This window comes from Lathamus discolor, chromosome 2 (assembly GCF_037157495.1).
Source record: "Lathamus discolor isolate bLatDis1 chromosome 2, bLatDis1.hap1, whole genome shotgun sequence".
Taxonomy (NCBI): domain Eukaryota; kingdom Metazoa; phylum Chordata; class Aves; order Psittaciformes; family Psittacidae; genus Lathamus; species Lathamus discolor.
Genome location: NC_088885.1, coordinates 83,766,354 through 83,790,472, shown reverse-complemented (window position 1 = coordinate 83,790,472; position 24,119 = coordinate 83,766,354). Strand labels below are relative to the sequence as shown.

At 40.0% G+C, this 24,119-nt stretch overlaps 1 long non-coding RNA gene across 1 annotated transcript in view; it reads left to right on the top strand.

Moving 5' to 3' along the window:
• The first annotated feature begins 16,589 nt into the window (after nt 1-16,589).
• Nucleotides 16,590-24,119, top strand: part of LOC136009281 (uncharacterized) — a 66,377-nt gene continuing 58,847 nt past the window's right edge. The window contains exon 1 of the long non-coding RNA XR_010610460.1: nt 16,590-16,859. This is a non-coding gene — a long non-coding RNA (uncharacterized LOC136009281). The remainder of the gene's footprint in view (nt 16,860-24,119) is intronic.

Sequence of the window (24,119 nt, the reverse complement as noted above, 5' to 3'; positions counted from 1 at the left end):
AGGAAAATTCACTTATTTTAGGGTCAAACTCGTTTTCAGATTTATGATCTTTACATAAAAATCCCATATGGACATTTTGTACAAGTGACAGTCTTTTGACAGTTGTACTAGTAAGACAGAAACTGATGATCTTACAGATTATGATAATCTTATTTCTGGTTATAACAAATGATCCTTGAAGTGGTGTAGAAGTAACCCTTCCTCCAGTGTTTTGGAAGAAATTGTTCAGTAATTCTCCTTTAGAAAGAGAAAAATGTTATTGGATATGAGTTCTATTTATTTCCATTCTCATGCTATCATCTTCACTGTTGAGGGCCCAAGGGTGTGGGAGCAGCCTCACGTGAGCCTGGTCACAGCTATTTAAGGCATACTAGTGTACTCAGGGCCCTGACAGACTGAGGATATTCTGTAATGCACCCCAGAATATTTAAAGGAAATTGCTTTGCATTATTCCTTTGCTATCTTGGGTGCACCTTCCTCCATAATGGAGCCACCAGTATATGGAAATAGCACAGATAAGACATTCTTCTTCTTTCAATATACTTCATAAAACCCCTCCTCTGCAAAGCCAAGCAACCATCTAATTTTACAGATTTTTGTGGTGCATTTTCATTAAAGTCTCTTTTTGCCATGCTGCTAACATATTCCTTAAACATCACAAATATAAAAACCAGATATAGATAAGGTGTTTCATTGTGAGTTGAAGATGACTTATGAAAGCCAAATTCCGTAGTCTGCAGAGCACTGGCAGGGCAAACACTAAAATTTTTATTTAGTCTGGATGCTTCTTGTTTCTTGAAGACCCCCTGAAATCTGTGAGGGAGGTACGCATGCAGAGGAAAATGTAGAACTGTTGTCATCTTACAGTGGGCTGGTGTGAGGAAGGAGAGAGAGGCAGAGTCCTGACTCCTGTATCTGAAGATAGATAGCCACACAAAGCTGAATGGGAGAGTGTTCTGTGCTATGAAGCTAAGACACTAACTGTGGCCTTGAGAAATGTGTCACACGAGGAATAGGAGAAACTCCTGTTTCTCTTGATAAGAAGCTTCAAGTTGAGTTGTGAGCAGCTGAAGTGGAAAACTGAGCTTATTGGTGGATAAATGCTCTCCACAAGTAGGTCAAAGCCTTCTGTAAACATGTTCACAGTTCTGTAGATGTGAGCCAAGCAGTTTCATGGATTTTTTGTGCTTGAAATTGAAGCTTTATTTGAAACCCCATGTGTCATTTTCTTATCTTTTGGTGGCTGGCCTGCTTGTCCTTGTAGGGTAAAGGCTGTGCAGTGAGTTTAAAATAATGTTGGTGTTTGACTGGTACAAACATACTTCAATTTACACCCCACCTTCATGATGCTGTACAGTCATCAACCTGATTGGCAGAAACTTGTGAATAAACATTCAGTGGAGAACTAGTATAAAAAAGTAGTGTGGAATTGGAAAAAGGGGGTTGCAGGAAGCCCTGAACAGCTTATGGGGTAAAGAAAAATATCCTAAGAACTTGCCAGGGGCTAGGTTTCTGGTTCGGTGAGATAATTTAGTACATACCTTGTATGGCAGTTTATGTTCTTCAGCTTACTGGAGAACCTACACAGATGTCTGAATTCTTTACTTTTGTTTTAACTGAATAAAAGTCAAAATTATGTCTTTTCCATGCTGCTAAGTGTTAAAATACAATGATTTTTTTTTTCCTGTGAAATTTTGCTGGTTTATTACTTTTAGTGAGTTGACTCTACATTTGGATGAGTATCTGACTTGGCAATGAGTTGAGAAGCATATTATGTTCATTTTTTTTCAACTTTTCTGTTTTTTCTCCTTTATACTATGAAATTCTCAAAAGCATAATTGTCAAAAGCAGGGATTCATGCTGGGAACATGGATTGCCAGTCATGAAACTCTCCTTAAAATGTTACAAGATTGCTGTTTATCATCAAAACAGAAATTTACTCTGTTCTTTTCTTAACTGGGGTTTCCAAGGCCCCCGGTGATATTTGTTGCGCTTGTAGGGACAGCTCACAACATCTACGTTCCGTCATCTTGGGTACCTTAAAAAAGATGCCAGCTCTCTTGTTACAGCGTTCTACAGTGAGCTGGAAAGCTGCCGTTCCGAAAGAGCGCTGTAATTAGCCTGTTATCTTGCACTATCACCAGTGACTAACTGTCTGAAACTCCTACCCTGGAAAATACTGTTCCATTGACATCAAAAGACCCATGCTATAAGGGTAATACTCATGATGATTTCTGTCCTCCTGACTTGATTCTAGATTTCCAGAACTTTCTTAACTTTATGGAAAAGAATGGAAAAAACCTGCAGTGCAACACACTTCATGTGCAGGGCAGTCTCCCTGATCCTGTGAATCCCATGCAATATGATGAAGCGTGTAGTGGCATAGACAAACGCATAATTTAATGGAAGTTTGTGTCTTAATGTTTTACTGGCTTTTATCTTGGGGTGATCTGACTGGGTGCTCCTTCTCCAGAAATGAGCCCAGTTCCTGGTGATGTCCTGTTTTTCACGGTACTCTCTTTATCTGTTTTGTGTTTTAGTATGTGCCACATTCCTTGGTTCCTGTTGGCTCTGGGCACCTGGCCCTGCACATCAGATGTGCTTAGTAGAGAGAGAAAGTAACTTCTTGTGTGTTGTTGGGAGCAAACACTTTTGGAGAGTGAGATTTCAGTATGGTGAATAGTTTCTGTAAAGAAAAGAAGTCAAGTACTTCATGTTCTCAGATCTGTTCTGCTGAAAAGCAATGATAGCTTTTGTTTGAACTATCATGATTAAACTGTTGAAACTAGAGAACTTTTTTCATTGTGAAAAACGAATACATAAGATGAGAAGTAAAAAAAAATAAATTATGTATTTTTTATTTCGGGCTACTTTTAATCTCTATTTCTTGTTTTAAAAATGCTGCCTAAAATCATTCTGATTGGGATTCTGAAAGCACAGTCACATTTTCTAAGTCTCCCCTTTTATTATGTACTGTGGAGTTTTCCACTTCATTGCAAATAGTGTAACTGTAGTAAAAACTGGTAGAGGTGCTTTCTTCCAATGGCCTTTGTTTTTACTTCCTCATTCGACATTCAGAGTTGAGTGAATCTCTTTGCTATTTTTTAAGGTTCCTGAAGAGCATTGAATGTTTATAAAGTTATTTTTAGGTAACGGCTATTTTCTGCTCAATAAACTATTTCTCCCCTCATCCTAACTACTGTTTTAATTTTAATTTAAAATAAGTAAAGCTGTCTGTGTTCCAGTCACACTGTTGGACTGAGAAGGGGGTACATATAGAAGTATGTTAGGCAAAAGCTGCAGAACACACAAATATGTTTTGGTTTACAGATGTTCAATGCATGTTGTTTGCATTTGAATGGAGGACTACAATCTACAAATTTCTTAGTTAAAGCCTTCATTCTGGCTCCATATTGGTAGTTTGGAAATACTGGTCAACAGCTGCTTACTATTGCAGAGCAAAATAACTCACTTTGGGATTTTCTGTTTGTAAAACCTCTTTCTGTGTTGGGAAGCAATTGATTTTGTAGCTCTCTAGCTGTCTCCTCATAGTGTTTTACTGTGTGACTGCAACCTTTTAAACTGTCATTCACTAAAGTTGAATGGGAGTCATGAGATACAGTAAATCCCAGATGTACGCATTGCTGACTGCTTTGTGTGGAAGCATTGCCCTCCAGATTTGACCTTGCAGTTTTACATGTAAGGATGTAATCTCTGAAAACCCTTTCCTTGATGCATGTGATCAGTTCGTACAATATGGTTAGATAGTGCATAACCCCAATGCGTATGCCAACACATGGTCTTAGATGAACTTGTCAGGAAGTAAAGAATTTCAATTTTGGATTTTTTTTTTTCTTACTATGGTTTAAGAGAATAATTGACATTTAGAACTGACACCACTGTCTTCTGTTGTCTGGCTTCTGTGTGAATATACATAACATCTTTAAGAACGTATGTCTCTCTGCATTATGAAAGGAAGTAACCTATAAATCGTGTGCTTTTTAAAGAATTACTTTTCCTTGAAAACCTAGGATTACTTACTTCTTGGTGTGGCATTTATTCTAGGTGAATAAGTGATGATGCCTTCAAATGCTGTCAGTGTGAATCAGTTGGAATCTGCAGAAACAGTGCTTAGCACATTCACAAATTATATTTATCAACAGCCTGAAGAAAAGCCAATTTAATTGCAGTAGATGTCTAGTTCAGGATGACAGAGTGCAGAAGTTTGGCTCAAAAGGATAGATAGCTTCTTGCAGAATAAACCTCTCTTTGATTCATTTTAGATATTTCAGGTTTTTATCTTTGGGCACAGAAAAACAGGTTTTTGCTGTGCCAAAATTTATCAGACTGAACAAGACATGGGTTTCTATGGTATCTGACTCACAGATGATGATGTATTGGACTGGGATTTCAGGTGTGGTAACCTGATTTTTAATTCACTTGGCACTTGAATCCAGCTGATCATCCTTTAAATGAAAATACAGAATTATCTACTTAATATTATCTGCTTGATAGTGTCAATGGTTTATTTTGCCTTCTTAACAACCTCTTTACATATAAAAAAGATATCTTCAATTTCGAGGTTGCTTTAACCACACAGGCTGATACTATTCATTAACCTGAAAATGAGTAGCAGACATTTTGAAAAGAAAAGCAAACCTTTGATAAATTATTTCAATAGCAGTGTAGGAACCATGAAGCTATGTTCAGCAATTTCAGCAAAAGGTGAGGAGAACTTAATTGCTTGAATAGCTGCCTTGTAATCTGCAGCTGTTCAAAGCTGTACAACCTTTAGCTGAGCTATACATCAATGCCTCTCCTGCATACTTGTGTTCTGCGTATTGCTTGCAAGTACTTAACTGTGAGTCTGCTCAGCACAGGCACAGGTGACCAGGGCAGGAGCCTGTAAATCAGATTTGAGATTTCTCAAACTGAGCGTTCATGGGGCAAATTGGTTCTACACAGTTTCCCCTCCTTCTGTTAACTTGGTGGCTTTGTCCTGACAGAGCTGATTGATTGCAGGATTGTGCCCTGGTTAGGTGAGTGGCAATTGAGCTGACAAAGCACTGGTTTACCCCTGCTGACAGGGAAACTTGTTAGTCAAAATCATAATGAGCTCCACTGAAGGAAAGGGATGGCAGTAAATCACAATTTCTTGTGCTGCAGTTTTCTGTTTGGACGTCATAGGAATACCCAGTCCATGTGTAAAGGAAAAGAGGTTCTTTCTTTGTCTTAAAGTCAGATTTCAGATCACCTTTACTGTTAGGGTGCTTTTCAGCATTACTAGAGTGATAATGATGTTGATCACCTTTGCTTTTTTCCAGGGGATTGTGAACTACTTGAATAAAAACATTTCTATTTCTGTGGAAGTAGGACCTGCCAGAGCCCTATATTTTTAGTTTGATGGCCATATTTTTTGTTTATGACAGTGATGGGTATTCTATCAATTTTAAATCATGTTGGAGGCTGGCATAACAATTAACACTTGAACGATGAAAAAGGGAAATATCAGTGACTAAACCCAGAAGTCTAAGAGTTTACCTACTTCAGCATGCATGCCACTTCTCTATACTTATATCCAGCCTAAAAATGAACAGCAGGGGTTAATGAAATCCCTGCAAGTAGGCTTTAGTAAGATCTGAACCTGTACAGATGCTCCATTTGCCAGGCAGACTGGTCAAGGCCTTAGCTGTAACTTTAAGTGCATTTAAAATGCAAAACATGAGTTCTATACTGCAAGTGTTCATTCTCTACTATGCTAGCTGCAACAGGTGAGCTGTGGAGAATCTCTAGGCAAACTAAGTGTTGGACATATTCAAGGAGTTGCTCCCTCTATGCAAAAGAAAATCAGAAAGGATCAAAAGATTCAAAACAACAGACTGAACCTGCATTTTTTTTCAGAGCTGTTTTGGTAGCTGGAATGAAACAGTAATATTCAATAGAATTTCTTAAGGGTATTTTCCAATTTGGGAGATAGTAGGAAAAATAAGGGATCAAATGTAAATCTGATTACAGCTCCTGAAGTTAAGTATGCAGGAGATTAGTTTCCTTCCAGACAGGTAGAAACTGACCCACTCTCCCTGAAATTTCTAGTTAGAGCTGCCAGTTATAGAATCAGTGCTGGTTCTTCACTGTGATCCACAAGTTGTGCTGTTGGTCAAGGCAGCAGAGTAACTTTGTTAGCTCATGGAGTGTGGGCAGGTACCATTCAGAGAGGATTTTCTCACCTGCCTAGAGGTTTTAGGATGTATGCTGAGAAATGAGATTGCTGGTGTTTTAAGTTCAGCGACTTACATGGTGGGAAGGAGTTGTACTTGAAATATGACCCAGCACCTCCTTGCTTTTCACTTCTTTACGAGCCAGTCATGAATCTCGTTTTCGTTGGACTAAGGGGGAAGAAAACCACCTTGGGAAAAAAAAAAAAAACCAAAATAGCTTTGTGAGTACCATTTCTGAAGAGAGGAGAGAAAACAGACAGATGCACTTTGTTGACCCTTCATTCTCTTTCCCCACGCTCTCCTCCCACAACAGCTTAGATCATTAAGCTCCTGTATAATTAAAACTTGGTCCAAGTCACACTAATTCTGTTTACTGGCCACAGTGAAGGATATAAATATCTAATCACTTCCTTACACAGAGGCTGCTTCCTGCTGGTGGTTTGCAGTTGCAAGGGACTCAGTCCCTCAGCGAGCTCCCTGTACAGCTGCTTGCCCTGTGTGAAGGAGCCTTACTCCAAAGTGATCCCCTGCCATGGTGGATTCATTTGCAAAGGTTTCCTTCTGTTTTTTCAAAGGCAATGATGTCATTTTCCCTAAACAAACTGCATAGAAAGGCTATTGTCAATGAAGACAAAAACTAGAATTAAATTTACAGAATGAAATTAAAAGGGTAAGAAAAGACGATCTTTTGAGCTTTTCCCAAGGGACTGCTTGTCCCAAGGGACTGTTCTATGGACAATTGAAGCCACAGCATCAAAAAGCCTGAGAGACAAAGAGGTCCTGAGCATAAATCCACTGAAGTAATAACAATAGTTAATTGACAGCAACATAATTAATACAAAGTGTTCTCAACATGGAATGCAAAATGACTATCAGTAATCCTCAGAGCATGCATAAGTTAAATGAAGTTTACTGCCTGCAGTAAGATTTCATGGGCATCTGACACCCTTCTCTCTCTGTAGGAAGGAATAACTGGGAGACGGAAAACGGAGGAGAGGAAGAACCTTCCTAATTAACATCATCATGGCCTTGTGAAGTTGTCATAAGCAGCAAGCTTAAAATATGTAGCTACTCTTGAACTCTAGTAAGGTTGACATGGTTCTGACTGTCTGGGGAGGGAGAGATGTACTAACAGTTGCACAGCATGCTTCCAGACTACCTGTGGAAGAAGTCTCAGAATTAAATGGCTAGTTTTCCCAAGACACTGGGCACCCAGAGCTGTTATTCTTGCCTGCTTGGGCTTAGTGGCTCCAAGAAGCTAGTCCACGAGATTCTGCTTCCTCTGTGCAAGAAGAAAGGGCAGAATTGCAAACCAAATGAAACTAAATAGATGCACTGACATCACAGCCCTTCGCCTTCACTGGCAGTTTCAGGGATACCCACTGTTTTACTGAATGTTTAGAGTAAATTATTTCTGTCTTTTCGCTCTTCTACTTATGAAAGATGAGTGCTGCTGTAATCAAATAAGGTCTGACTGTATTTTGCTGACGTCCTACCTATGCAACCGGGTAAAGTGCCTGGGGGTGAAAGATACTAGTTACATGAACAAGACCTTTAAAGCTCTTTAATAAAATAATTGTCAAGTGATAGTAACTGAGGTAATGTCTGTCTGTACTGAAAGAGTGACACAAAATAGATCAGTCCTGTCAAGATGTGCAGGAGCTTGCTGTGCTTTGGTGTTTGAAGTGAGCCTGCTTTCATTTGGAGTGTTTTAAAAATACTTCCCTAAGCTATGTGGGGATGAAGGCTAATAGTCATGCACTTAGTCTGTGCCATTTGATATGTACTGATGCTCCAATTCTGTAGAAGTATTGGTTTTTCTAGTTTTGGTTACCTGGAACGTTAAAGACAAAAGTAGTTTTAAAGCAGTAGACATATTAATAATACCTTGACATTTCTAAAAAGCTCTCTGGGATACAAGCTAGAGACATATCTATTTACTTCACACAAACCTATGCAAATTAAAAGCAATTTGACAGAAATTAATTTAAAACACATGTCTGTTTTGGTTTTACTCATTCTCTGTAACAGATTGATAGTGACCTAAAGGTGTCTCTGCATTTAATTTCTGGCTAATGTTGGGTTTTTGTAGAATCAATGATTGAAATAATTTTGTTTGAATCTGGACCACTTAGGGAGCATTAGAATTGATTTGTCTTGTTCTCCTGTTATCTGGTCAATTTATCTAACTGTTAAGCACTGGAAAATGCATGTTCTCAGGGAGCAGTATATCTAAAGTAGAGATACAGTTCATCATTATGAGAAATCATTTAAGCTCTTCTAGTACATTACCATAGGGCCCTGTAACCTAAAACAGGGAAAACAACTTCTGCTTAGTAGAGTAAGATAATACAGAATGGACCATAAGACAGAAAAATGTGCTTTGTTCTCTACCCACCAAGGAGAGAAGTTACCACTAAAAAAAACCCCTGAGAAAGCTGGTGAGGTTTCCACACAGATTCCATTTTATGTTTGCTTGCTTGTATATTAAATAAATACTTAAGTTTCAAAAACTTTACTTCAAAAATCCACATTTTGTAGCCAAATACTTGGTTCAGCCTTAGGCGTGGTGCCACAACTGTTATCTCCATAATTAACCATTGCAGAACAACTGTGTAAGGACAGTAATTAGCCTTTTAGATGTTTTTCCCTCTTTTCAAAGCTTTCAGGTTCTACATTTAGTTGTCTTAATGTGCTGTTTAATGGAAATAGAAGATAAAATGGTTCTATAGGAATAGCAAGAATTTTCAAGCTGCAAAGAATGGGAAGAGTAAGAAGTTATTTTCTGAGCCTTTTTTAAAAAATTATGCTTTCAACATATTAAAGACATCATGCACAACCTCTAAAGAAGCACAAATGTTATTTCTGAGTCCTCATCACTCTAACTGATTCAGTATAAAATTCAGACTCAGAGAGAGTGATTTCCAGGGATGATGAACCTAAAATCCTTCTCCCTTCTTTTCTTTAGCTTCTGTGGCAATTTAGACTACCCTGCACATGTAATACTGGTGGGAAATGGACACATGTTTGTAAAGTTATTTTTTAAAAAACTGATTTTGGTTTAATTATATTTCTTAGCAAAATGAGAAATTTCTTCTGAAGATGAAAGAGTGAACCCAAGCCAAATGTGTTGACTGGAGTCTTGGCACAGGAAGCTAACTGGCACACTTATTTGGGTGGTTTACTTGTTGTTTGTGTGGTTATCTGGGATTTATATGTTGCAACAGGTGTATAGAGGTCACTGTCAGTTAGTGACAGGTACTTCGGCTGTGCTACTTAGCCAGTTACTGTGAGCGCCACTCACATATCAGATTATGATATGATGCAAAAACTGTGACAGCCATTGCAATATTTACTCCATACTCCATGCCAAATCTTGATATTTATTTAGCAGAGACTTGTAGGTCTTTGCTAACTTCCAAACTCGGTATTATCTAATCTACAAATTGCTACTGTTCCAACTGTTCAAGTCAAACAAACAAACAAACTAACAAAAAAGAACTTAAATGAGCAAGGGAAAAAAATTGCCAAATTGAATGAATAATTGAAGATCTTATTTGAGTTTGGTCCAGAGAGAGAGGTATTTGAATCTGGGGAATAAAGAGCAGCAGAAGAAATAGCAGTTGAATAAATAATTGATAAAGTCTCAACAGCAGTCCTTTTGTTGCTGAGACTGAAGGAAATAAGGAAGCAGTGCTTTTCCACTCACTCCTCATACAGACTGCAGTGATTTATCCTTTAGGTAACTGCATAACTGTGACATGAAGGAGGAATCTCCGAAGGTGACTGCAAGGGGAAAGGCAGTTGCAGAAAGGGGAGTGCATATTTTCATCGTATTTCTCCAGGCAAGTTGATCTTTGACCTTCAAATTAGAAGTAACATGTACTGTGGAATCAAATTCTAAGTGTTGTCTCTGCTGCTCTCACTTGGGAAGATAGAGATGACAGCAGTCACCGCTTATGCAGCAGTTACTACTTTCCCTATTTCTGTTGCAGGATCTTGCCTAGGTTGACCAAAATAATGATGCTGAGAAATTGATTCAGTTCAATATGCCTGAGATTGGCAGTGCAGTTAGGATCTAAGAAATGGGTTTCCATGCTGCCACTTAAATCACGAAGCTATATGGTCAAAAGCTGTTGCCTTCTGATGGTGGGTTATTCCCTTATGTCTGACAAAGGGAGTTACATTAACTCCCTTATGTCTGAACTCTTGAAGAATAGGTATGAAAAAAAGGTTAAAGTTTTTCCCACACTCCTTGGTGTTTCCTAATGGTGTCCACATGCATTAAGATAATGTTTTGTTTTGTTTCCTTATGCTGGAAAATTTGCTGTTCAAACTCCCCAGGACTCAATTTATTTAATGCTCATTTCTATAGCCACATCTAGAGTGTGCCACATGGCAATAAAATCACCTAAATCACTTATGGCTACAGTTGTCTTGATTCAGGTAGGTAGTACTATATTCTCCTGTTTCCTGCATGCAAAGAATGTTTTATTTGTTCCTGCAGGAAATTCTGCCAGGTTCCTATTTTTGCAATGGCGCAGAGAAATGAGATCAAACCTAACAGTAGACTGGAAAAAATAGGACAGTAAAAAACTGCAGTATACTGGCTAATAAGTGATGCAATGACAGTGTGATTGTTGACTTTCCCAACTGATTATACCCACTTACAGACAGCTTTTATTATGGACCATTCTAGAGCATTAATATTGGGCTCAACTTCAATTGAATTTTTCCTGGAGTCAAAAGTAGAATCAGAGTATTCATGAAGATGCATTCTATGCTGTATGGTACTGTGCTTTTCAGAAAATAGATGGGAAGACAGCATCATTGTCATAACATTAGTCTTTATTTATTTGCAGTAGATTGGGTAGAGAGGTCGTTCCCTCTGGTATGTATCTACAGATGTTAATATACATCTACCTTACATGTGGAGAGCAAGTGTCCATGAAACTATTGCCATCAAGCTGCTTAAAAAAAACTTTTGAAACCAATCAGTGTCTGGAAATTGAAACTTCTGTCACTATAGCCGTCAAAAAACTGCCTGCAGATTTCAGGGTTACTATATAACGATGAAGGCTAACTATGTTTGACTGAGATACAAGAACTGAATGTTTCCTCTGTGAGGATTAGATAGCTTAAACCGGTTCATTAACTCATAGTGAACATCTGCTACATGTAATTTCTCCCCGTGATGGGAAAACAAAATTCTTGAGTTTTCACAGAATGTGTTTCAAGAGCTTTCCAGGGCTGATCTTCTCCCAGCAGGACCCCACTGTGTAGGATGTTAGCTTTGCATTTGCAGTGGGCATATATATTCATTAGAATCTTAAACTAAGAATCTTTAATTACTGCTTGAAAATCCATCTTTAAAAATCCAGTTTTCTTACCTCTATGGATTTCTAAGACAGACAAGACCGGGACATATGAACTATGCAGTGCTCTGATAACCATAAACCAGCAAGTTTACAAGCTCAGCTTGGAGAAGTTAATGTATTAACAGTCGCTGTTTGTATGGCTCTATTCACACCTTTGTGATATATACAAGAAGGTGTGTTTTAATTGGAAAAAAATTAGTCAGCATCTAAAGTGTTGCTACTTTTTTATTGAAAGAAGGGGGATTGAAGCCCTTGAGTCAAACCCTCTTTGTTGCTGTATTTATGTAGGAACACTCAAGCATGAACAGAAGTGGGCACAGCATTTCTTATCCTTCAATGCACTTGAAAACTTGGGAGTGGTCAGGAGACTAGAACTGTTTAATTGGGTTTCTTGTATAAGTCCAGGGTTGAGCATACTTGACAGCAAGTATTTTGACACCAAGGCTATTGACCAGTACCAGTATTACAGAAAAGCTACCCTTTTAATCATTTTGCTGCTGATACTGTGGCATTCAGGGTGAAAAAACTGAAGCAGGCTGTAAAGAGTTGCAGAAGAACCTTACAGTACTGAACAGATGTTGCAATTCCATGTAAACAGGTATAAAGTGATGCTCAAGGGGCAGGAGGAGGAAATAACTCCCATCCTGAACACAGATCTGTTTGTCTTCCCACATTTCTGATGGACAGCATATAGACGTTGTTATAGTCACCTGTATTATTGTCAGCTTAATGCACAGTTATTGTTAGAGTCCAGAACGAACAGCACTGGACCACTGCAGAAATCCATAGTACGCCTATATCTGGTGCATTGTGTACAGTTATAGTATTGCTTCTTCCCCTGTACTTCTCTTTTCTACTTAATCTTCCCACAAGCCTACCTCCAAAAGAGGTAATAAAGCTGAAGGAAAAAGTGTCAGAGGTATGTAATGACTTCTACATGGGAAATCATCTAGTAGACTTTAACACTTCAGGCTGGAAGGGAAAGAGCTTATGAGAAGTAGACCTCACATGTAATATTTCAAGTGTCACAGACAATGTGAGTGAGCTTTGATTTCTTCATGACCCTTGTAATGCCCAAATAGGTGACATGGGAGGAAACTGGCAGCACTCAGGTTCAAAAGTGCTTATTAAGCAGAAGAAAGTCTTGTCACAGGATGTTATTGATCCTAAATGTTTTATATAGGTTCAAAGGGAGACTGGACAAATTTGTGGAAGAGAATACTATCCTCTGTTATTAAATATTAGTTGTATGTTGCTCAAGAAGTGTGTCTGAGCTGGGCGTCATTGGAGACTGCATGTGTGTTACAGGTAAGCGTGACAACAGATGGCACAGACTCCTCTTGTGGGGTAGAGAGAAGACCTTTATTGTACTAAAGCATGCTTTTCTATACCTTCACACAGGGCATTGTTTTGCATTACAAGCATTTAGTAACTTTCCACAAAAGACACTGTTCCCACAAAGGATCATATTCCCACCACCTTGCAATCATATTCCCACCACCTCACAATCTCATGTTTCTCTTTAGGTAAATGCCAGTGCATTCCACTACCTTCTCCTGCATCCTCCTGACTGTCTTCTGCTTACTATTCCCAAGGCTTGTGCCCCACCAGCTGCAGCATGTTGTGCAGTTCTCTATCAACCACAGGCCCTTCGCTGAGCCTGTCTGCTACAGGTGAGGAACACTCCCCACTCACTCTGATTGAACACTTCTACCAAGGTGTGTGCTTTTGACCACTGTCAGTGGTAGGCACTGGGACAGGTCCAGGTTTAGCCAATGTCTTCTTGAGCCTGTCTTGTCATTGAGCCTGTCAATGCCTGTCTTCTGAGAGGCCTCTGCACCTCAACCTTGTGTTGTCAGGTGGTCTTTCCTAAAGCAGGTGACGTGTTTTAGAGACCCCAGGTAAAAGCAATAACCAGTAAGCCTAACTGATGACTTGGCACATCTGCTATTGAGTTAGCAGGTGAACAGATATTAGCAGATGTATTTTGAGTTGGCTTACTGCTGGAAAAGTAACAAGCAGTATAATCCACTGTTCTTTGTTCCAGCCAGCTCCCTTTTTGTGTAGAATTCAGCCTTCAAAGGAAATCATTACAGCAGACGTACAGATCATTATTTTGTTCTTTCAGTAATCTAAGCAATACTCACTGCTTTGCACTAGGCAAGGCATGCAGGTGTGCCTCTAGGATTACCCTCAATTAGATAGCCTGTTTTTGCTCTTTCTGTCCATCCTCTCCTGTGTATGAGTGTGTGTGTTTATACATACGTATACACACAATTTCTCTGCCAGAGCCCCACAGAACCACACAGTCACAGACTGTCAATTAAAAGCTCCTTCCAAAACCTCACATTTTCTCATATGCCAAGAAAACACCTTCATTATTTGAATGCAGACTGTTTGTCTTTCAGGCATAGCCAGGGTGGCTAAGAACTAAAGGCTTTTGGTGAGGTTCCAAGTTAAATTCATGCAACCTGCTGTACATGGACAACCATATGTGAAGACTGGACTTTTACCCAGCAGCTTAGGAATATTCAGTAATAACTGTAACTTTAAAGACTATCTGTTGCCTCAATAGTGGGTATTTAGCTTCAAGCTTAGCATACTGCTGTAAACACACTTGCTGGGAGACTGCAGTAGTAGATGTAGTCTACAGCCCTCTGGCTCAGCAGCACTGTGGCAAACTAATCTTTTTATATTGGTATTAAGATAAAACCAATGCACATAAAATATGCCTCAGTTTTCATCGGATGGTCAAGGAATTTGTCAGATTACTTTCGTTTCCAGAGAAACCTGTTGTATCTGTAAAGGGGATACTTCACAAATGTATTCTGTGAAAATTTTTACATCCTCAGCAGGGAATAAGATATTAGACATGCCACTCCTGTTACAGAGGGGAGACAGAATACTTATGTAGCATGTGGGAGGTGTGACTTCAACTTAATTAAATTAGATTACTGTTCAAATGAATCTGGGTCTCACAAATGAGTACCATAAATATATAGTTACCAATTTCTTGGTTTTCCTTTTTAAAAATGCTTAACTCATTTTCACCACAATTTTCAGCAAATGGAAAAACCCTGTCTTATAAAAACAAATTTTATTTTTCACGAGCTCTGAGTATGAAAAAGTTTTTATAGTTAACTAAACCAACTTTTGCATAATAATGCAAAGCCACCTAAATTCCAGCACAGCTGAAACATAGTAATGGACCACTTTAAGTGTAGATTTCTTGTTGGAGTGTCATTTTCAAATCTGGTAGGTAACATTGTTGTGCCCTCATGTGATCAAGTGAATGAAATAATCAGTGTAGAGGTTACACTTTTGTGCTAATGAGCTGTCACAAACAGTGCTGAAACTTCAAAGGGCAAGTTTTATATCAGTCTCAGTAAAAGGTACCATAGAGCGAAGAGACAGTTAAAGAATCATGGAGCTAATCCCACTAGGCTGGTCACACCACCCTTCAAGGAGAGAGATGAATGATAGGAATCACCTTCTAGTCAAGCTGTCAGAGGTTTCTCTTCCCTCCTCTCTTCTCCTCTTTTTAAGCATTATAAATACACACACATTGCTACCCTTTTTCTGCTTTTATTGCCTTCATTTTCCTACTCTACATAGAACATTGGAACTGCTACAACCTACAAAATCCCTGATTTTTAATAAGTTGATTTCAAGTTCTTTCACAGTATGTCCATACTTTTGTTTTCTGTATAACTAATGCAGTAGTGTTTCATAACCCAGTAGAGACTTCTTTACTGCATTCCCCATCCTCCCTAGCAATTGGGAAAGGAAAAATTAAGCTTTTAAATGTTTTTCCTCTACCTTTCTACCACGTGGCTGCAGCTTTTTATAGTCCCAGCCATCACGTCACTGGGGTCTTTTAGTCCACTGTCTTTAGCCTGGATCAGTGCTCTGTAACCCTTTCTTATAGAAATGCCCCACCACTTTCTGTTTAAAATGCCAGACTGTATAAAAATACTATGCAGTTTTTGGTGTAGTATAATCCCAGAATCCTTTGAAGTTTAGAGAAAACAGTATCTTCCTGCAGAAGATCACAGCCAAGTTTCTGGTTGCTCCTAAGTCTCTGTGTTACAGGGTTTCTCACTGGGTAGAGAAAGAAAATGCTTTCCTTGGGGATCCTTTTTTTGCAGCTGGTTCTTGAGGCTGTTAGAACCAAGCATCTGCAGTCCTGAAATAGCCATGTGGTAGCAAGTGCTGTGCCTGCTGCCTTTCCAGCTGGTCTGTACAAAATAGCCATAATGATTCTCTTTTCCTTTCAGCTAATGTGGCATGATACTTAGAAGCTATGATTTTTGTCTTCCTCTGGCATATCCTAAACTTCCAGATTTTAAGCTGCCTGAAGGAGGGTTTTCTTTGGAAAGATAAATGTAGACTAGTCAACTTCTTATAGCTGAAAAAAAAACCTAGTGCTAAGTATGTATTTGATAAACAAAAAGGAGAACCAGTAATTTGCTTTAATATCTTGATGAAATTGGGGTGAGGCCTCTGTAACTTCCCTGGTAAAGCCCCAAAATTCAGCATAAACTTGTTAACTCCCAGGAGCAGGTGGCTTAATGAGCAGCGCAAACAGAATAGATGCTTGTCCAGTCTTTATGCCATCCAGTGAAGACCAGAGAGTTTGAAATATATCAATCCAGGGTTATCTTTACAAATATATCATTCTCCTACAGAGATTTCCACGTAAGTTTAATCTTATCTGCATGGCCTTTACCTTAAAATAAGAACACATGAAGAGGGAGAAGCAAAAGCTCTTACTAAATTTTCCCTAGGAGCTCCAAAGGAGCTTCAAAAACAGCATTTATGTCAGGTCCGCTTATGTGTGTTTAATATTTGAAAGAGGCTCCAGCATTATGGTTCCTTTATTCATAAGACTTGTGTTGCCTCATGCAAACAGTTCTTATGGGGACCCTGAGGGCACTAATAAGCCTTAATGGACTTGACCACCTTCACCTGAGGCCACCCTCATGGCCCAGGAGCTCCACTTCAGTTTAGCCCCGGCCCCTCAGTCCTGCTTGAGCTGCTCTACAGGCATTTTTTATACTCCTGCCTGGCTATGGATACTGTTGTTCCTCATCTGCGGACTGGTGTTCTAGTCTAGCCTAGCCTTGACCCATACCCAAGTAAGTGCCTGAAGTCTAGAGCCTGGGCTGCCCTCTCCATGTATCCTGCTCTCTGGCTGGGGCTGTGAGATGTCATCCTGAGGCAGCAGCCAGCCCTCACTGTGCTCCAAAATCCTACTTTGTGGGTAAGCAACAAAATTTTTGAGCTTATTAGCACTCTGTTAGCAGAGGTGTTTAGCAGTAGCGTATCACAACCCACTTCCTCTTGTGCAGGTGAAGATACTGCTTCATTTGTCTTGATGTCTGCATGGTAAAAAATGAGCTGCAAAATAGCAACAATAAAAAAGTTGCCAAGTGTACAAGTTAATTGCATAGTCCAGATTCACTGTGTTTGCTTATGTCTGTGTGTATGAAGATACAACAGCTTGAGAGGAGATTATCAAGCTCCAACAGGTGATCATAGCTATTTGGGGTTTAGGCTTCTTTAGATTGTCAGTTAGATAGCTGATCTGTAATGATCACAAGTTATCCAGGATGCAGGTGGCAGGAACAATGAACTGAGACAAATGTCTGCCTTTATCTGGAATTTCAGCATGTATCCTTATGTGTTCTGGAGTCTAGGGTCTTCTTTGGAAGACAGGCCTGAAAATCAAAGGGGTTTGAGAAGCCCGAGATTATTTTTCTCATAGTCCAGAAATTGTCTCTGCAGACTAGAATCTAGTATTGTGTTGCCATTGCTTGCTAAATGTACATTGGTGTGTGGGATCTTTCATTTTGAACAAGGGCACTGCTGCACTGCATTCTAGTTTCCATTTAGAAGACAGTCTTCAACTTTACAGCCTCTGCTCCCAAGACTTTATCATAAAATGGATAATAATAACAGCAATAATAATCTGAAAGACCACATGTCACTTCATGGCTGAGGGTTGAGTTTGGTGCTGGATGTAAGCAGGATCATCACTTCAAGATGTGAGCTGCTACCCTGAGGGAGCAGCTCTGTGTTCATAGGTCTATGGCTCCAGTCTCTACATGTGTGTAAATCTAGAGCTCCCACACTGAGAACTGTTCTCTTGCAGCATCGGAGGTTAATGTCTGTGCTAGTCTGTGAGCTAGCTTAGGCTTGGTTGGTCTTTCTGATTGACTTTTCTCTTAGTAGCACTTTGCCCTGTCATGACTCTGCTGTAGATAAAGTTAGGGTTAATTCTCTTATTGTATCCTTGAAATATTTCATCTCTCTTGTTCAGCTGCAGTGGGCTAGCACACCCTTCCCAAATAAAAATGAACCACTTCAGTGCTGCTGTGTTTCCTGTAAGAGGCTGATGGGGCCTGTCTGATTGCTGGAGGTGCTTGTGGCATGTGGTGGGGAGCCGGAGAGGGGCACTGCTTCCTGGCAGGGGCAGAAACCCAGCTTGGCCTTGTTTACCCTCTGCTGTGTGACCTCAGCGGTTGCTGACTCTTGCTTGAGCCAGCACATGAGTGTCGCTGAGGTCCAGGGCTTGTAAGGAGTGGGCACCTCAGCAGTTAGTCCTGTAACTGAGTTCTTGCCTGTAGGTAATACTCCCAGGGAAGTGGGAATAGACTCCAACTACAGCCAGGCTTGTGCAACCTTGGCCTTGGGGAGCTCATAGCTTTGCCTTGTTGCATGGTTTCAGAGGAGATGGTCACCCAGAAGTGTCCTGTGTAAGACTCTTAACTCTCAAGATTAGCCAAAGTGGTGGGAAGAAGAGAATTAATCTTTGTAATGAGCCCTGTTTGGGGGAGTGGAGGGGGAAACCCCAAACTTAGATTATCGTAAGCTTGCGTTTGTGGGTTTGTTTTTTTTTTTTTTTTAAATTAATATTTTTAGTTTCCAGTGTTCCACTAACCCTCCTATGAAACTTAACTGGCTTATCTTTACTCCCAGCCTTTTTCTCACCTTCTTTCAACCCTTTGTATTTGTGCCCTTGGCCAGTTTGATGAAAACCAATTGTTTCACTTTGGCTTTACTTCAGGAGTTATTTTATTCTGTATGCCTGATACTGATATTTCTGTCAGCTGTTATCTCTGTCAGTCACCAGAGTAGCTTAAAGCTAAAATGTCTGATAAGCTGGTACGTAATTTTAGTCTTCAGGTAGTTTCTGTCTTCCTTCAATCTTGCTGTATGTATTGGAAGAAAACCAAGAGAAGCTTGTTTGGTTCGGTTTCTAAATTTTCAGTCATTTATCACGGATTTGACTTAGGAAACAATGTACTCATCTCTGCCACTTTCTAGCAGTACTGATGTGGCCTAAAATAAGCAGTTGCAGTAAAACATAATCACTGAATGGGCTACTTCCCTGGATGTGTTTTCCTATTCTTAAATACTGTTTTTTTATTCTTCTCTGAGTAAGTGACTTCCACAAAACAAAGAGGTTGACTTTAACTTTTGTCTTCCTGTTGCCATCTTTTTGGGCTTTTCTTTTAATGAACCTACATAAAGGACTAATTGAGTAAAAAACATTTTGGTTCGCAAACAGCTAGAGTGACCAGTGCTGCTCATCTCTTGTTTTTTTCCAGAATTGAATTTGGCAAGCAGGATGGGTGTCTGTGGCAGGAAAGAAACTGAATTAAATTTGGGGAAATACAGGATGGAGCTTGAAAGGGTGTGTCCTCAAAGATGTCTGCACTTGTGTCACACTTGTGAATTGGGTAATTGCATATTTAGTTTCCTGTCTGTATACATGTGTGGGAGCAAATGTACGGTTTGTCTGCCATAAAGAAGACAGATGTGCTGAAATCATCATCATTTTCATGCTGTTTTGAACCAAGTGCACTGGAAGGACTTACACTATGGTGAGAACCACCATGGCGACTGAGAAATTTGAGTCTTGTGTCTATCTACCAAATTTTGGTAATAATTGTGAACTTAAACGTGTTTTGGAACATAGTAGTTCCAAATAGTTCCAAGTAGTTCCATAGTAGTGTCAATGAAGCTAGAATATGCTGGTGTCTCTTGAGGGCTGTTGTCCTCAGGCCCCAGTTGAGCTTGCCTGACAGCAAACTTACTCCACCGTGAGTTATAAGTACATCCTTGGTACTGCCTACATCATCCTCGTGGAAAAATACCTCTCCTAAATACTCTATTTTTCTTGTTGATACTGCCACTTGCATACCTGGGATAAATCTAGAAGCGTAGGAGCTGAATGGAGGAAGAAAGAGAGGGCACATACGGGTCAACATTTGGTGACAGTGAGGAAAGACTTAGAAAGATGATGAGGTTTTCTTGTAAACAGTTTGTCTTGGTAGTTAACGGAGAGAATAAATTTAATGCTGGTTTTCAGGTTTCTATTCTGTATCTCCAGCCTCCCACCTGGTGATGCTCATCTTCCATTTGGAGCCCTTATGGTTATAACTATGAAAAATAAGCTATTTCTGATACACCAATAAATATGCTTGCTTGCTACTTCTAAAAAACAACTCCCTGCAATTATGATTGTGGTGGCTGCACATAATGAATGAGAGTTAGTGGTAAAAAGTTTTGCTGTCATAACCAACCTTTCAAACTGTAAAATTTCAAAATAAGCACCACACTTTGTTTCCAGTTTGCATTTCGGATACTTCAAAACATGTAATTCAAGTTAAAACTTATTTCTGCCATGAAAATGGATGATATGGCTATTCAGTGGAATAACATTGGGGTTTCTTTTGTTTGCTGTGTCTACTTGTTGTGCTTAGAAGGCACAGAGGACTGAAGTTAGCCTCTTATTTCTCTGTCTGCCAGGCTTTGAAATTAGCTTAGGAGTCAGTATCTTTGAGCTCTAATGAAGGGTTATTGTCATCAGAATGCAGATACAGCTAAATGTGTGTTAACCTTCTCTTGCTTTTTATTGCAGAGTTGAATTAGGATGTGCTACCCACAGAACTTAGCCACCTAAGCGTGCATTGCCCTTTGCCTTTCCTATCTGAAGTGAAAGTTTAGAAATGAACATTTTTAATCTAAGATATAAGCATCCTTCCCTGCTAGTTATGGAATTAATTAAACTATAAGCTAACACCCTGATACTCCTCTGACAGCTGTGAAATCTTTGAAGAAGTAAACAACATACAGAACTGCCGTTGTGCAATAACTGACTTTCTCGAGGGGTTTCCAAGCTTTTGCAGAGGTTTTGGCAAGCTGGTATACGTTTAAATTTTACTACTATTTTTAATAGAAATTCTTTAAGGATTGGTATGAGGTATTAGAATGATGTACAGAAAATGTAATTGTTGCTAGCACAGGTATGTCTGTTGTTGCCTGCAACACGCTTGCTAGGCTTGGTAGGGGCCCTGGAGGGGTTTGGCTTTGCGTTGGATCTCTGTTCAGACTTGGCATACCTGTCTAGGACTCTGCAGTTCAAGAACTTAGGCCCTGCTCCTCAAGATTTAAATATACACCGGGGGAAACTCTCATCTTACAAAGTGGTTTATTTCCCACAGGAAGTAATAGGCTGCAAGAAGTTTAGGGGTTGGTTTTGTGTTTTGTTTATTTGTTTGTTTTTTTCTAAATAACTTGGATTTAAGCTGTTCAAGAAAGACGTAAGAAGTTAGTGTGCCCAGAGCCTGCCTCAGGTCTTCCACTGTTATTCTAGGACATGTTCAATTCAGAACTGTGCCTCTTTAGTCAACCAGAACAAGGATCCTTCTCTAGAAGCAAGCAAGTTGGCTGTGCTTCCTGGTAAGGAAGAAGATCTGTAGCTCTTAGATCCCGCCAAAACTGAAGGAAGAGGACTGCAGAAGTGTCTCTTGGTCTATCCTTGTTCCTCTTCACTAGTATCTTGCATTTTTCCACTTCTGTGAAAATGTCGATACTTTGGTAGCAGCCTGGTGGCTCAGTTTGACTGGTCTGGTTCTTTTAAGCCTTACAGTCATCCTATCAGCATGAATTGATCTACTTTCATACAATCGTAGAATAGTTTGGGTTGGAAGAGACATTGAAACGTCATCTAGTCCAGCCCCATTGCAATGAACATGGGCATCTTCAACTAGAACAAGTTGCTGAGAACCGCATCGTGCCTGGCCTTGAATGTCTCTAGGAATGGTGTATCTACCACCTCTCTGGGCAACCTGTGCTAATATTTTATCACCCTCATTTAAAATAATTTTTTCCTCATATCTAGCCCAACTGGATATCCCCTCTTTTAGTTGAAAATAACTACCCCTCTTCCTGTCACAACAGGCTCTGCTAAAAAGTCTGTCCCCTGTCTTTCTTATAGGCCCCTTTGAAGAACTGAAAGGCCTCAATAAGGTCTTCCTGGAGCCAGGCTGAACAAGCCCAACTCTCTCAGCTGTTACTCATAGGAGAGGTGCTCCATCCCTCTGATCATTTCTGTGGCCCTTCTCTGGACCCTCCCCAACAGGAGAGGGTACTCTGTACTGAGAACTCCAGGGCTAAACACAGTACTCCAGGTGGGGTCTTACGAGAGCAGAGCAGAGGAGCAGGATCACGTCCCTCAACCTTCTGGTCGTGCTTCTTTGGTGCAGCCCAAGATACAATTGGCCTTCTGGGCTGTGAGCACACACTGCCAGCTCATATCCAATCTTTGATCCCCAAGTCCTCAGGGGTACCCTGAATTGTGATGGAGGGTACCAAAAGCTGCCTATGTTACTGTTATTGTCCTTGATCTTGCTGATGCACAATAACATCCTTGTGACAAATGGATGGACATTGGACAAGGGATGGAGGGCAGGGGGGTTACCAAAAATAATCAGTCTATATCAACTGTATGCTGTACTCAAACTATTCCTGCACAGATGTGGGTGTGTTGCTCCATGGTTGTTCACCGTTTGATATTCTGAATGGGTTTATCTGGCCTCAAAAAATGTTCTTGCTAGGTAACTGTGCTTTTCAGTGGAGCAAGAGAAAGGAGTTAAGATGAAGCAGCAGGCCTCTGCAGTGAAACAGTCATGCTGGGAATGAAATCCAAGGGGCAGATCTGGGGCAATGCAACCAGTCCTAGGCACACCTGGAGTCAAAGACCTTTCTATAACAACTTAAACTCCTTTAGGATTTGCCTGTTTCAAATGTAGGAGATCTAAACCTCATTGGGTCAGGTCCTGTGGATTTTGAGAAGCATAGATCCTGTGACTTCTGGAAAATGCAGCTATTCGGTTAAATGTGATACTGCTTGAAGTTTATGATACCATATCATTCCCTGGCTTGTTCCCAGGAGCTAAATCCTGCTCTTCCAGTGGCTGAAAACCTTAATGTAGCCAGTGCTTTAGACTGGGTGTTAGTGGTCTGTACTGCTGGTCCTTAGGATTAAATTAAGTACTTCTGAAGCAATCTCTTTTTTAAGGTTGAGGCTGCTTTCTTGTCTGCCATCTCCTTAAATTCTTTATAATATGAGGGTAACAAGATAGTAACTGAGTGAGTTTGCTTAGTTACACACATACACGCACACACATACAACTTGAATATGTGCTCGTGTATGTATATACACATATGTAAGGGCATGTGTGTAGGTTTTCTCTTGCACTGAAGACATGAGTTCTGTATCAAATTTAGCCCCTTTCTGCTATCCTAGTGGTTTTTATTCTGGATAGTACTGGTAGTGTGAGACAGCAAAGTGAGGAGAGGAACCAGTCATTTGTCTGTGTGAGCTTAGCTCTGAGAAGCTTGAATCAGAGCTGAGAGATGATATTTAATCAGCCAAGTGACGGTTTTTCCTCTCATATTCCCCTCTTCTTCCCCCTTGGCTTTGTTGGGCTGAGATCCAGTGGTTTGTCTGCTGATCTGTGCACACTGGTCTTCTGCTTTTCCCTTTTTCCTTCCTAAGTCAAAACACTGTCTTGCCTTGGCATATGACTCTTACTCAGGCAGGTCTATACCATGGCTTCAACTTCTTTAGAGAAATAGATTCCTCCAAGTAAGCAACCTGTTTTACACTCTGGCTGGATGCTTCCCACAGGTTTAGATTGTGGATTTCAACTTTGTCATCCCTTATAGCATTTCTTCCTGAAAGAACAGACCTGCAACTTCCTTGATTCAGTCCATATGGGCTTTATGTTTGCTTGGGGGTGACAGGAAAGCAGAGATGAAAAGGAGCTCATTAAAACTCTAATATTTAACATGTAAATTACGCAGACTGAAACCAGCCACTTGGCACTGCTTTCCTGAAGCTCTGGAGAATCAATTGTGCTGGGGCAGTTTCACAGTATCCTTGGGTTTCTATGAGTCTTGGAGCTGTATCTAGGAGATCTAGCTCTAGCTGACATTTGTGGTGTCTCCAGTGGAACCAAACTATGACACCTTCTTCTGTTTAAAGGTGGTGTTTGTTTTTCCTTTTCTTTTTTTTTTTTTTTTCCGTAATGGAATTTTCCATTCTGTTGCTCCTCAGAGAAAGTTTGCCCTAATCTCTGCTTCTTGAACCAGATGAAAAATAGGAGGAAACTTGACCAGTGGACGAAAGAGCCAGGAGAATGAATATTTCTTACCAGAGAAGGCAGCT